General features: G+C 38.4%; 1 long non-coding RNA gene across 1 annotated transcript in view; it reads left to right on the top strand.

Annotated features, from left to right (window-relative positions):
* The window catches only part of LOC109250929 (uncharacterized), a 268,707-nt gene that overhangs the window by 247,364 nt on the left and 7,952 nt on the right, over positions 1-13,391 (top strand). The window lies entirely within an intron of this gene.

A 13,391-nucleotide genomic window follows, 5' to 3' on the forward strand; every position in this document is an offset into this window, starting at 1 on the left:
GTTCATGGGTTCAGGCCCCAAACTTTGTGCTGACAGCTTGAAGCCTGGAGCCTTCTTCAGATTCTGTGTCTCCCTCTTTCTCTGCCCCTCCCCTGCTTGTGTTTTGTCTCTCTCTCAAAAAGAAACATTAAAAAAATCAATAAAATACATAGAATTTCTCTTTTTAAGGAAAGAGAAGCATATATGGTAGAAGGACTTTAATCTAGTTAAAGTGCTGTAAGGTCAGTAAATCTAACATGGTCTTTTACACAAATGGTATCAGCAAAACTGTGTATTTCTATTGAGGGGAAAAACTTGTAAACTTTATGTCATGCCCTTTATACACATATAAAATGATTCCAGAAGGTCTGTCGATCTCAAATACAAAAGCAACAACAGTGAAGAATGTATAAGTCAATGTACAATGTCTTCAAGAACTTGGGGTAAAGATTTTCCTTTCTTTCTTTTTTTTTTTTTAATAGGTCACAAATGGCACTAACCATAAAGGAAGAGAGAAATAGCCCTCTCTGTTATAATCTAAACTTTTGTTCAGTGACGCATACCACATAGGGGGTGGAAAGACAAGTGTGTGGTATCCGTAACATGTATTACTCAGAGTATATAAAGAGTTTCTAAAAATCATTTGAGAAATAGAAAAAACTTAATGGGAAAATAGGAGACTTAGTACTTCATAAAGGAAGATAACAAAATGGCAAATATATGAAAAGTGGCTCAAATTCATTTTTTTAAAATTTTTTCTAATGTTTATTTATTCTTGAGACAGAGACAGAGCATGAACAGGGGAGGGGCAGAGAGAGGGAGACGCAGAATCTGAAACAGGCTCCAGGCTCCGAGCTGTCAGCACAGAGCCCGACGCGGGGCTCAAACTCACGGACTATGAGATCATGACCTGAGCCGAAGTCGGACGCTCAACTGACTGAGCCACCCAGGCGCCCCTCAAATTCATTTTTTAAAATTGACTTAAGTAGGCTTCATATCCCATGTGGGGATTGAACTCATGACTGTGAGATTGAGAGTCACACGTTCTACCCAATGAGTCAGCTAAGTGCCCCTTAAGTTTATTTTTTTAACTTATTAATATTTATTTTCACTTATTTTTTAGAAAGTGTGAACAGGGCAGGGGCAGAGAGAGAGGGAGAGTGAGAGAGAGAGTCCCAAGTAGCGTCCACGTCCAGTGTGGAATTCAACGTGGGGACTCGATCTCACGACCCGGAGATGGTGACCTGAACAGAAATCAAGAACAGGTAACTTAGCTGACTGAGCCACCCAGGTGCCCCTCAGATTCAGAAAAAAGTAAATGGAAACCCTAATAAAAGGAAACATTTTAATGAATTGTAGCAAGAGTTGGCAAAGATACGGAATTATTAACTGTAGGAAAGCAGAAGAAATACATACTAATGGTGGGAGCGCAAAGTGGTTTGATCACTCAGACCACATTGTGACAATACCTACTGGAGTTAAGCATATGCATATATTATGACCCAAAACTTCCACTCTTCTGTATATTTCTAGCAGCATTGTTCTACATGTGCATCACAATAACTGTACCAGATGTCTGTCCACAGCTGCATTACCCATTATAGTTAAAAAAAAGAAAACAACCCCAAAAACCCAACACTGGAAACAGACCCACCTGTCCAGTAACAGAAGAAAAAAATGCATAACTTACAGTATATTCAGACAACAGAGCACTACACAGAAAGGCAAGTGGACAAATAATGCTGTACCAACATCACAAATGATTGACACAGACACGGTGTTGAAGAAGAGACGCCACAGAAGTATTTAAAGTCCAACGACAGGCAAAAGCCTTACTGGTGTTGGAGCGCGAGATAGGGGTTGGTCACCTTTGGGGAGGAGGTAGAGGACTGATTTCAAGGAGGTCTACGGGGTGATTTGAGGGGCTTGCTTATTTGTTGATCATAGCGGTGGTCGTGTGAGTGTGTCCACCTTATGGTAATTCATCAATTCATTTGTTATTTCTGTGCTTTTCCCTCTGTATATGTCGACATGGTGTGGCAAAATAAACAGATACTCTGCTTTTTTGTCTTAAAGTGAAGAAATTCTTAATTTTCTTTTTTTTTTTAATTTTACTTAACATTTACTTGTTTTTGAGAGACAGAGCATGAGTGGGGGAGGGACAGAGAGAGACACACACACAATCCGAAGCGGGTTTCAGGCTCTGAGCTGTCAGCCCAGAGCCTGACACAGGGCTTGAACCCACAAACTGTGAGATCATGACCCGAGCCAAAGTCGGACACTTAACTGACCGAGCCACCCAGGCACCCCTTAATTTTCTTCTTTTTAAAGGCTGCAGAAGTGATTTCCACTTTGTACAGTTGAGAAAAAATTTTTGCACCAGTTAAGTACACAAATCCTATAGATTTTTTTTCAGAAAAACCTGAGGAAATTAGTATTGTAGCACTTAACATTGGTGAGGATGTCAGATCAAGTATTTAGAGTTCTGTTAATTTATAGGGAGGTGTGTTCATCTTAGATTCTGTATTGCTTTCATAAAAACTTTCTCCAATAGTAGTTGATTTTTGAAGCATCCTTCTAATATTTGTGTTTGTGCCTTGTGGACTTTCTGTTTTGAAGGATACACATCCTTTATGTACATTTGCATTTCTTCATAGTTGTAATTTTTCCTATCTGACCCATCTGTTCATTATTTGAATATTAAATATAACTTGCCAGATTTGTTGCACTATTGGCTCATAATGATACACTGGTTACTCCAATTAATAGTTGACTGTCAGAGGCTGCCTTTTTCAGATAAATATTGCCATAGTAACAGAAACTATTTTTGTAGAAAAATCAAGTACGTAAACACGTGAATGGTATTATTAGAGAATAACTGATATACAATGTAGTATTAGTTTCTGGTGTGTCGTTTCTGGTGATTCAGTATTTATATACATTAAAAAGTCACAATAAGTCTAATTCATCCATGTTGTTACAAATGGCAAGATTTCTTTCTTTTTTAAGTCTGAGAAATATTGTGTATTTATGTGTGTGTGTATATGTATGTATATGTATATATGTATGTGTGTGTGTATATGTGTGTGTGTGTATATAATATATATAAATCACATCTTTATTAGTTGATGTGGACATTAGGTCGCTTATGTATCTTCGCTATCATAAAGCTGTCATGAACAAAGGAGTGCATGTCTTTTTAAATTAGTGTTTTCATTTTCTTCAGGTAAATACCTAGAAGTGGAATTGATGTGTTGTATAATATTTGTATTTTTTTAATGTTTTTTTTCTTAATTTTGAGAGAGAGAGAAAGTGTGAGTGGGGAGGAGTAGAGATAGAACGAGAGAGAGAGAGAGGGAGAGAGAATATCCCAAGCAGACTCCGTGCTGTCAGTGCAGAGCCCGATTAAGGGGCTCAAACCCACAAACTGTGAGATCATGACCTGAGCTGAAATTGAGGGTTGGACCAACTGAGCCACCCAGGCACCCTAGTATTTGTATTTTTAATATGTTTAAAAATCTCCATGTTTTCCCGAGGGGCTGCACCCATTTACATTACTACCAATAATAGAGCATGAGGGTTCCCTTTTCTTCACATCCTCAGCAACACTTATTTCTTGTCTTTTTGATCATAGTCATTCTGACTGGTGTAAGATGATAATGTACTGGGGTTTTGACTTGCATTTCCTTGACGGTGAGTGATGTTGAGTATCTTTTCATGATAGGTATGTATCCTTTGGGAAAATATCTGTTCAGGCCTTTGCCCATTTTGTAATTGTTCTTTTGCTCTGGAGTTGTAGGAGTTCTTTATATACTTGGATGTTAAACCCTTACCAGTTTCATCATTTGTGGTTATCTTCTCCCTTTTGTTGTGTGGCCTTCTTGTTTTGTTGATGGTTTCCTCTGCTGTGCAGAAAGCTTTTTAATTTGATGTCCCATTTGTTTGTTTTTGCTTTTGATGTCCTCGCTTAAGGAAATAGGCCTCTCAAAATATTGCAAAGACCAGTGTCAAAGAGCTTACTGCCTATGTTTTTTTTTTTTTTTCCTGTGAGTTTTACAGTTTCAGTTCTTGTATTTAAGTCCTTCATCCATTCTGAGTTTATTTTTGCGTATGAGGTAAGAAAGTAGTACTCTATTATTCTTTGCATATAAGCTGTCCAGTTTTCCCAGCACCATTTTTTGATGAGATGGTCTCTACCTCTTTGGAGATTTTTGCCTCCTTGCTGTAGATAAATTGACTGTATAAGTGTGGTTTTATTTCTGGCCTGTCTTTTCTGTTCGATTGATCTGTGTATCTATTTTTGTGCCACTACCATACTGTTTTGAACTGTAACTTCGTAGTATAGTTTGAAATCCAGGAACAGGATACCCCCTACCGTGTTTTTCTTTCTGAAGACTGCTTTGGCCCTTTGGAGTCATTTGTGGTTCTATATAAATTTTAGAATTGTTTATTATAGTTCTGTTTTTGAAAATGCCGTGGATATTGTGACAGGGATTGTATTGAATCTGTAGATTGTTTTGGGTGGTTTGGACATTTAAACAATATTCTTCCAATCTGTGAGTATGATAGATCTTTCACTTTGTTTTGTGTCATCCTGTCTCTCATCAATGTGTTATAATTTCAGAGTACAGATCTTTAAGCTTCCTCCTACGTTTTGTTTTGTTTCTTTTCTTTTTGATGCAGTTATAAATGAAATTGTTTTCTTCATAACTCTTGTTGATCGTTGACACATAGTTCACGTGTATAGAAATGCAACATATTTCTACATGTTCATTTGGTACCTTGAAACTTTACTGGACTCATTTCTGCCAGTAGTTTTTGGATGGTGGCTTGAGGGTTTTCTATGTATAGTATCATGTCATCTGTAAATGGTGATGGTTTTGCTTCTTCCTTTTTAACTTGGAAGCCATGGTTTCTTATCTGGTTGCTGTGACTAGAACTTTCAATAATACACTGAACAAAAGTGGCAAGGGTAGGTATTCCTAATTCTGGTCTTAAAAGGAAAGTTGTCAGCTTTTTATCATGGAGATGATGTTAGCTATAGGCTTATCGCATATGGCCTTCAGTAAGTGGTTGTATGTTCCCTCCTTACCCATGATATTGAGAGGTTTTATCAAAAGTGGATGTTACATTTTGTAAAATCCTTTTTCTGTATTTATGGGAATGATCATAAAATGTTTATGCTTCATTTTGTTAATGTGGTGTATCATGTTGATTTATAGATACTGAACCATCCTTGCATGCCTGGAATAAATCCAACTTATTCATGGTGTATGATCCTTTTAATGTGTTATTGAATTTGGTTTGCTGATGTTTTGCTGAGGATTTTTGTATCTATAGTCATAAGGGATACTGGCCGATAATTTCTTTTGTAGTGTGTTTGTCTGATTTGGGTATCAGAGTAATGCTAGCCTTGTACAATAAGCTTGGGAGCATTACTTTCTCTTGTTTTTAGATAGATATGGGATCTTGTAGTTTCTGGGTTGGTGAGACTCAAAAGAATCCAAAATTTTTTTTATTGGATTTTAACAAAATGTTTTGAAGAACACACAGTTGTTGAGTTATAATTGTATGTATGGAATGGCAAAATTGCCATTTAATCTCAAGAGGTTGGCAGATTTTTAAAAATTCTTCTCTTTTCCCCCAAACCTATTAGGATTATGTTTTATTGTTTTGGAAGGGTATTGTTCTTAGTTTTTTCAAATGCCACTTTTACTCCCTTACCCCAACACTTCCTCATAAAGGTTTTTATTTTATAGCTGCAATTTATACAAAAATTAATAGACTTAATTTTCACCTCTAACCTATTCTTCATATTCTCTCCCATATTGTTTTCTATTGTATCCTCTTAATTCTTAATCTTGGATTCTACTTTACACATGTGGACATATATGAAAAAGCCAACACAAAATTTAGTATCACCTTTCTGAATTACAATCAGTAATGGCAAGTGCCTTTCATTCCTTATATTTTCTAAGCCTAGAAAATTTTCCAAGTAGGTTTGTTTCTACGAGAATTACCAAATGAAATGTCTGAAGAAGTTACATTGTTTATTTGAGATCTTTGTTTCTTAGTGTAGGCATTATTGCTATGAATTCCCTCTTAGAACTGCTTTGGCTGCATTCTGTAAGCTTTTGCATGTTGTGTTTCCATTTTCATTGTCTGAAGATAATTTTTATTTTCCCCTTTAATTTCCCCTTTCTGCTGTTTCCTTCTTTATTCTCTGTCTGGATGATCTGTCCAGTGTTGAAACGTTGGTAGAAAAGCCCCAATTATTGTATTACTGTTGATTTGTCTTTAAGCTATTCATTTTTCCTTCATTTATTTAGGGGTTCTGATATCAAGTGCATAAATATTTACATGTGTTACATCTTCTCAGTGGATTGATCCATTTCTCATTATATAATGTCCTTTGTCTCTTAGTATTGTAGTCATTCTTAAAGTCTATTTTGTCTGATAAAAGTAGAGCTTCCCTGCCTTTTTATTTGCTTGTTTTTGGTTACCATTTGCTTGGAATATCTTTTCTCATCCCTTTATTCTCAGTCTGTGTCCTTTTTAAGGCTATAGTGAGTCTCTTGTAGACAGCATATCATTGGATCTTGTTGGTTATTTTTTTTTTTCCCCACAGAGCCATTCTTTGTGTTTTGGAGAACTTAACCCATTTAGGTTTAAAGTAATTATTGATAGGTAAGGACTTACTATCGCCGTTTTGTTGTTTGTTTTCTGGGTGTTTTGCAGATCTGTTGTTCATTGTTTCATATCCTCTCATTTTGTGTTTTGATATCTTTTGGTACAGATATCCTTTGAACTGTAATGTTGTTTGTGTAATTCTTTAGGTTTTTCCTTTATTTTTTTTTAATTAAAAAAAAATTTTTTTTAACGTTTGTTTATTTTTGAGACAGAAAGAGACAGAGCATGAACGGGGGAGGGGCAGAGAGAGAGGGAGACAAAGAATCGGAAGCAGGCTCCAGGCTCTGAGCCATCAGCACAGAGCCCTACACGGGGCTCGAACTCACGGACTGTGAGATCGTGACCTGAGCTGAAGTCGGACACTTAACCGACTGAGCCACCCAGGCGCCCCTAGGTTTTTCCTTTAAAGGTACCATGATAATAAAATATATATATATATATTATATATATATATATATATATATATATATATATATATATATATATAATATATATATATATTTAAAATAATAAAAAAAAAGGTACCATGAGGCTCACATAAAATATCTGAAAATTATAACACCCTATCTTAAACTGAAAACTTAACTTGAATAGCATTCTTAAACTTCATGCTTTCCCCACCCCCATTTTTGTTTACTGATATTATAGTTTGCATATCTTTAAATATTTGGTTTTTAGTAACAGGATAGTACAGATATGGTTATTTTTACTATGTTCTAAAACTTGAAGTATAAGTGCATTATCTACCACCCTTCCATGTTACAGAATCTAACTTTGATTATGTATTTACCATTACCTGTGAGTTTTATGCTATCTTCTTACATTTTTCTGATGTTAATTGGATTCTTTTTATTTCCACTCAAAGAACTCCCATTAACACTTCTGGTAGGGCAGGTGTAGTGGTGATGAGCTCCCTCAGCTTTTATTGATTGGTAAAGTTTTCACCTCTCTATTGCTGACGACCAGCAGCTTGGCCAGGTGTGGAATTCATGGTTGAGTTTTTTCTTGCAATATTTTGAATATATCATCCCATTCTCTCCTGGGCTGGAACATTTCTGCTGAGAAATCAATAGTCTTTTGGGAGCTCCCTTGCATGTAACTCTGCTCTTTTTTCTTGCTAGCTTCAAAATTACTTACCTTTGACTTTTCACAGTTTAATGATAATGTGTCTCTTTGCAGCCCCTTTCAAACTCAACCTATTTTGGGTCCTTGGGGTCAGGTTTTGGGAAGTTTTCAGCCATTTTTTATTTAAATCTACTTTGTCACCTACTGTTTTTCTTCTCCTTCTGGAATTCCCAAGGAGTGAATATTGTTTCTTCTGATGGTGTCCTGTTGGTAGTAGGCTTCTTTCATTCGTTTTTTTTTTTTTTTTAATTTTTCCCCCTCTGCATAATTTCACCTGTTCTTTTAAGTCACTAATGACTTCTTCTGCATGATCAAATCTGTTTTTGAAGCTCTTTATTGAGTTCTTCACTTCAGTCATTATACTTTTCAGCTCTAGGAATTCTACTTGGGTTTTTGTTGTTGATGATTGCTCTTTATTAGTGGAACTTTTCAGTTTGTGCATGCATTGTTTTCAAATTTCATTGAGGTATCTGTGTATTCTTCAGTTCACTAAACATTTTTTAAAAGGATTATTCTGAATTTTAGTCTGATATTTGAGAGCTCTCCATTTCTTTAGGGTCAGTTACTGGAGTTTTATGTTTTCTTTGGTGCTTCTTGCTCTCTTATTTTTAATGATGCTGAATTCTTGATGTTGGTATTTGCACATTTAAATAAGCAGTTCCTCTTCTCTACTTTACAGATTCGATTAGGCATAGACAGTTTTTCCCCAGGAACCTCAATATGGTAGGAAGTATCTGCTAGGCGCATCCTTGGGCTGGTGAGGTTTGCTTTCAGGGTCTATTGTGGGTTGAGGCCACTGCCCAAGCTCTGGTCTGGGTTGGGAGATGGGGTGTGGCTTTGAGAATGGTTGGACTGAACTCCTGGTTTGATTACTTGCCCAAGTGAAGTGGTAGGATTCTCTGGTCAGGCATACTAGATGGTTGGGACTGGATACTAAGCAGCATGGGGAATTAGCTTCCGTGCCCTGGCAGGGCAGCAGGGCAGAACCCAGAACATGCATGGTTCATTGATTGGGCACCTGAATCATGCAAGAGTATACAGTGTATTTCCTGGCCAAACAAGGCCACTGGTATTGTTCTTTATAAATGGGTAAAGTCGTGAGCTATTGGATGGACTACATGTGCTCTGGCTAACTTCTCTGGGAAGGCAGGCTGAGGCTTTATTCAGCATTGAGTGAGGCTATGAATTAGTTTCTCTGTCAGAGCACATTGGGAGAACCAGCTCCAAGGTGGGTGGTAAGGCTCTTTATTTAGTCTTGTCTTAAACCATTCTCTGCCTCAATTTCCCTACCTGACCAGGGTTACTAGCCTTGCTCCGCAGACTGTCAGCTCTGCCTTCCACATTCTCTGCTCAAGAATTGATAGGCTACTTAGCTTTGCAGGTGGTTGAGCCAGGCTTTCTGGCTTGGTGGTGGTGGTGGGAGTTTTTACTTAATGGTGAGTGGGGTATGAATTAGCTCCTCTGACTGGGTCACCTGGCACTGACTTCATTTTGTGGATGATCAGCTCTGCCTACCATACTCCTTGCACGAGCACTGCCAGGCTAGGCAGCTTCCAGGGGTTTCTGCTAGCCTTTCTGGGTCAGATGGGGCTAATAAGAGTTACACTCCACAGAGGGCTGGGCTCTGATTCAGTTCCCCTGCCTGGGTGGGTGCAGACCAGGATCCAGGGCTGGTGAGGCCATTGATTATAGGACTGAAAGCAGGCTGACCCGCTCCCTGCTGAGTTCCCTCATCAGACTGTGCCACATCCTTGGTGCTGCAGATGAGCAAAACCACTTGTTGGGACCACTGCTTGGGGGCTGCAGGGAGGAAATGGGTTGGCCAAGGTGCCAGTGTTGGTTGTTGGAAGCCCCTGCTTACTTTCCCGTCATCATCAAATTCACTGTGCTCAAGTCCTGCAGATTCGCCCACAGTACCTAGGATTCAAGACTAGAGTAGGAGCTCCCAAGAAGTAACCCATAATGTTGGGGGAGCTGGATGTCCAGCCCGGGTTCTGTGCCCCACGGAGGGACCAGAGGCTCAGGGAGGTTTTCTCGGTGTGGTGCTGTGCCGGCCTGGTGGTGCGGCAACAGAGTCCCATACGTCGCTGCTCCTCCTGCCCTTCTCACGCGGTCGGTCCTAGTCTCTATGGCGGAGGGGTACATCAACCTCGCTACCTTGTTCTGATCCTCTCAGTGGTATCTGTTCCATGAATAGTTGTTAATTGCTGTTCTGAGAGGAACGGGGAAGTCAGGAACGACCTATGCTGCTATCTTGGTGACCTCACCCTCTAAAATAACTTAGGACATTAAGAATGAGTCAGGAATGGTATCACAGCAGTGGTTCTCAAAGTGTGGCCCTTGGAGCAGGAGGACTCAAAATATTAAAATACATTTTGAAAGGTATGTGGCCAGTACCTTGCCTGAAGACTAGACAGTAAGAACATTTCTGGCTCTAATCCTAAAAGTGATACTCAAATGTGAGCCTGGTTTCTGGATTGTTACGTTTGGGAGAATATTCAATTATCACAGATACATTCTCATACCCGTTGGGAAGCCCCAAGTAGCACTTGAAACTAAAAGGAAAAAATATGGAGTATAAAGAGTGTTTCTTAAACATAATATTGTAAAACTAAAAGTACACCAGGGCAGAGTCTCAAGGTATGAAGTTGCATTCGACAACCATTTACAACATTAGCTGTGTGCCCACTTAGTGAAGCAAATACACAGGATGCTTTGGGAGAGAAGGGTTTGGTAACACCCTCCATGTGACTCCCTTCTCTGTAACTCACTTGCTGGGATGATACTGATGGAACAGCTGATTCTCTTTCACTTCCATCACCTATAAAAATACGTTTCTACTGCACTACCTAACCAGCAGTATGCATTTATCACGTAACTGTCAGTTCCTGGTTTTCTCTCAGCTTGAAATTACTTCACGTGAGTTCACATTAAGGAGAATTTCAAAGATATCCTTCATGTGTAAGTTTTTACACCTTGATATTGGCCTTTGGTCAATTTTGTTTCTCTTGCCCAAACTTCTCCTCCAGTTAATTCTGAAACAGATTATAAATTTAACAGGACCTTTCCTAGGTTCCCAATGGGTGTTTTTCTAGGCTACTGCAAACAATATTGTTTTCCCTTGGCAAACAAACAAAACACCCACATGAACATTTCGTTGTCTTTTGTAAAGTACACCCTTGCCTACCAAATCAAAACTCTCTGCCCTGAGATCACAGGCTCAGAATAGCATATAACAAGGGTGTTTTGTTGTGTTGTGTTTTTAAAGAAAGTGTTTGTGGAGGTTAAGGGTAAATTAACCCCCTAGTCAAGAGATCTCAGGAATGCAGGCCATTAACTTCTTGCCCATCGACTCTATCTCCAGAATATCCTCTCCCCTTAATACTCTGAGTTCTCTGAACTTGAAATCAGCATTTCTAGTACATCTGAATGCTACCATTGAACTGGGAAGATGTGTTTTAAGTTGCTACCATGTAAGAATTCTTGACAGCCAGTAGCTAGTTTAGACGAAGGAATGTAGGTCCTCCTAATACAACGTTAATATGACTTAGCATTTAAAAAAAATCACTGTACACCTTAGGGCAATAAACTGAGGTATTATTTATTTATGACATATTTACATACTTACAAAATTGTTTTTATCCAATATGTCATCCTGCATAGGATCTGAAGAATGAACATCATATTCTGGGAGTAAAAAATCCAAGTTTTTAAATAATTTATACATAACCCAACATCTCTTGGGTCACAAAATACCAATTTGGCTTCAGAGAACACATATACCGGTTTCGGGTTTTTTGTAGTTGAGGAACAAAGTAAATTCAACGACATATTAAAGTAATTTATCTGACCCTGAGTATATCACGAATTTGCATAATTTTTGAATACATGCATATAATACTTTCCTTAAACTTAGAATTGCACTACCATTTGGCTGTATATTCAGTCATCTCGATTTTCTACCTCATTAATCCTTGAGATAGAGAATGGAGAAGTAGTAAAGAGACCAGGAGGGGAAAACTACAAAGACTACCTGAAGCTTTCCAACTGCACGAGTCCGTGGCAAAGCTCTGGGACCGGGGTTACGTGACAAGCTTATTAAGAGGAGGGTCTTGAACTGAACCATCTGAGAACCTTCTGTCAACTGAGGTTACATGACACTTGGACACTACTGAATTAAAAGTGTACAAGCTGAGAGAATTCAGTTAAGTAATTACTTGAGCACTTCAGAAGAAAAACGTATCGTGGCCAGAAGTAAAGAGCCATGTTAAAGTCTGGTTTTCCTGAGAAGCTTGAGGGACAAAAAAGCAAAGAGCCCCTGGGCTGACGGATGACCTGAGTTATCTTATGCCAGCACAAGGAAACCCTGCCTGCCTGCCGCTGCCAGGGCGTGAACAAGATCACGAGTTACTCTTCTCGCTCCGAGTACAACAAAGAAAGCTAACAGTGAAAAAACAAGCCTGAGGTTGGGAATACAGCATGTGTGCAGGCAGTCACGCTCAGATGCCTTTCAATGGCCGAGAAAGGAATCCAGAGGCCAGAACCAGATCACATGTGCCCTTCCCGGATCCAGAGAACGGAAGGCTCAGCAAATTGGCAGGAGCAGGGAGATCACTTGGCTTCCTTCACCCAAGTGGCAGAAGAAATGAATAACTGGAGAACTGTGGGAAAACTGTCATCTGAGGGAGGTCCGTTGTTGTGTCCTTAAAAACATAAAATATTTGCGACTTGCTAAAATAAAACAGACATTCCTTAGGATCTATAAAATTCGCTATAACAGGAGGGAAAGCGGCAGAAATATGGTAGGGGCACCCTTCATCCCTAACAGTGTTTTCTCCTCAGGCCAATGCCGCAATAAAATACCGTTAGCTAAGAGTACCTTTTTAAAAATAAAGGAGAAAAGTACATGGTAGAGAAAAGCTCTTTTTTATTAACAAGATGGAGGAAACATAGATAGACTGTTCCACAAATAGCAATAAAAGAGGAGAGAAAAGTATTCGATCCCTATTACGCCACAGCAGCTGGTTACAAGTCTTTTCTCTCTCTCATTACTTTTAATGACAAACAAGTCTGAATTTCACCAAACCAGTTGTGAAATTAATGCTTCTCATCCTCAGGTAAAAAATAGCACAGATCGATTAAGTACTCAACAATACAAAGAAACCGGTACATGTAATGACAGTGCAGGGTAAGAGCTTTGATACCCTTTATAAGATTGTGCTAATTCTGGTCCATCTAAAGACTTGTATAGACGAGTAAATAAAAATTAAATTACATTTAGGTAAGAAACTGTCTTCAAAAAAGTTATATGAACTTGCATATATAGAGTCCAAAAGTATAAGACAAAACTATTTAAATTTTGATTTGTAGAAATTCAAAAACGGTAAAATATATTATTTGGGGGAAAAAGAAGCTTTCACTAAATACAAACACAATGAAGTAGATAAACCAGAATGAGTATTAAATAGTTTCACTGAAAATTTCCATAAAGAGTAAAGGCAGAATGGCACCAGGTTAGAAAAGCAGTGTTTAAGGCAAACTAAATATTAAGTAACCTTAATTAAAATGAGAGGCGTACAATCCCATAAATAACAAAG

The sequence above is a fragment of the Panthera pardus genome, unplaced genomic scaffold (genome assembly GCF_024362965.1).
Source record: "Panthera pardus isolate Hobbes unplaced genomic scaffold, ASM2436296v1 HiC_scaffold_2, whole genome shotgun sequence".
NCBI classification, from domain to species: domain Eukaryota; kingdom Metazoa; phylum Chordata; class Mammalia; order Carnivora; family Felidae; genus Panthera; species Panthera pardus.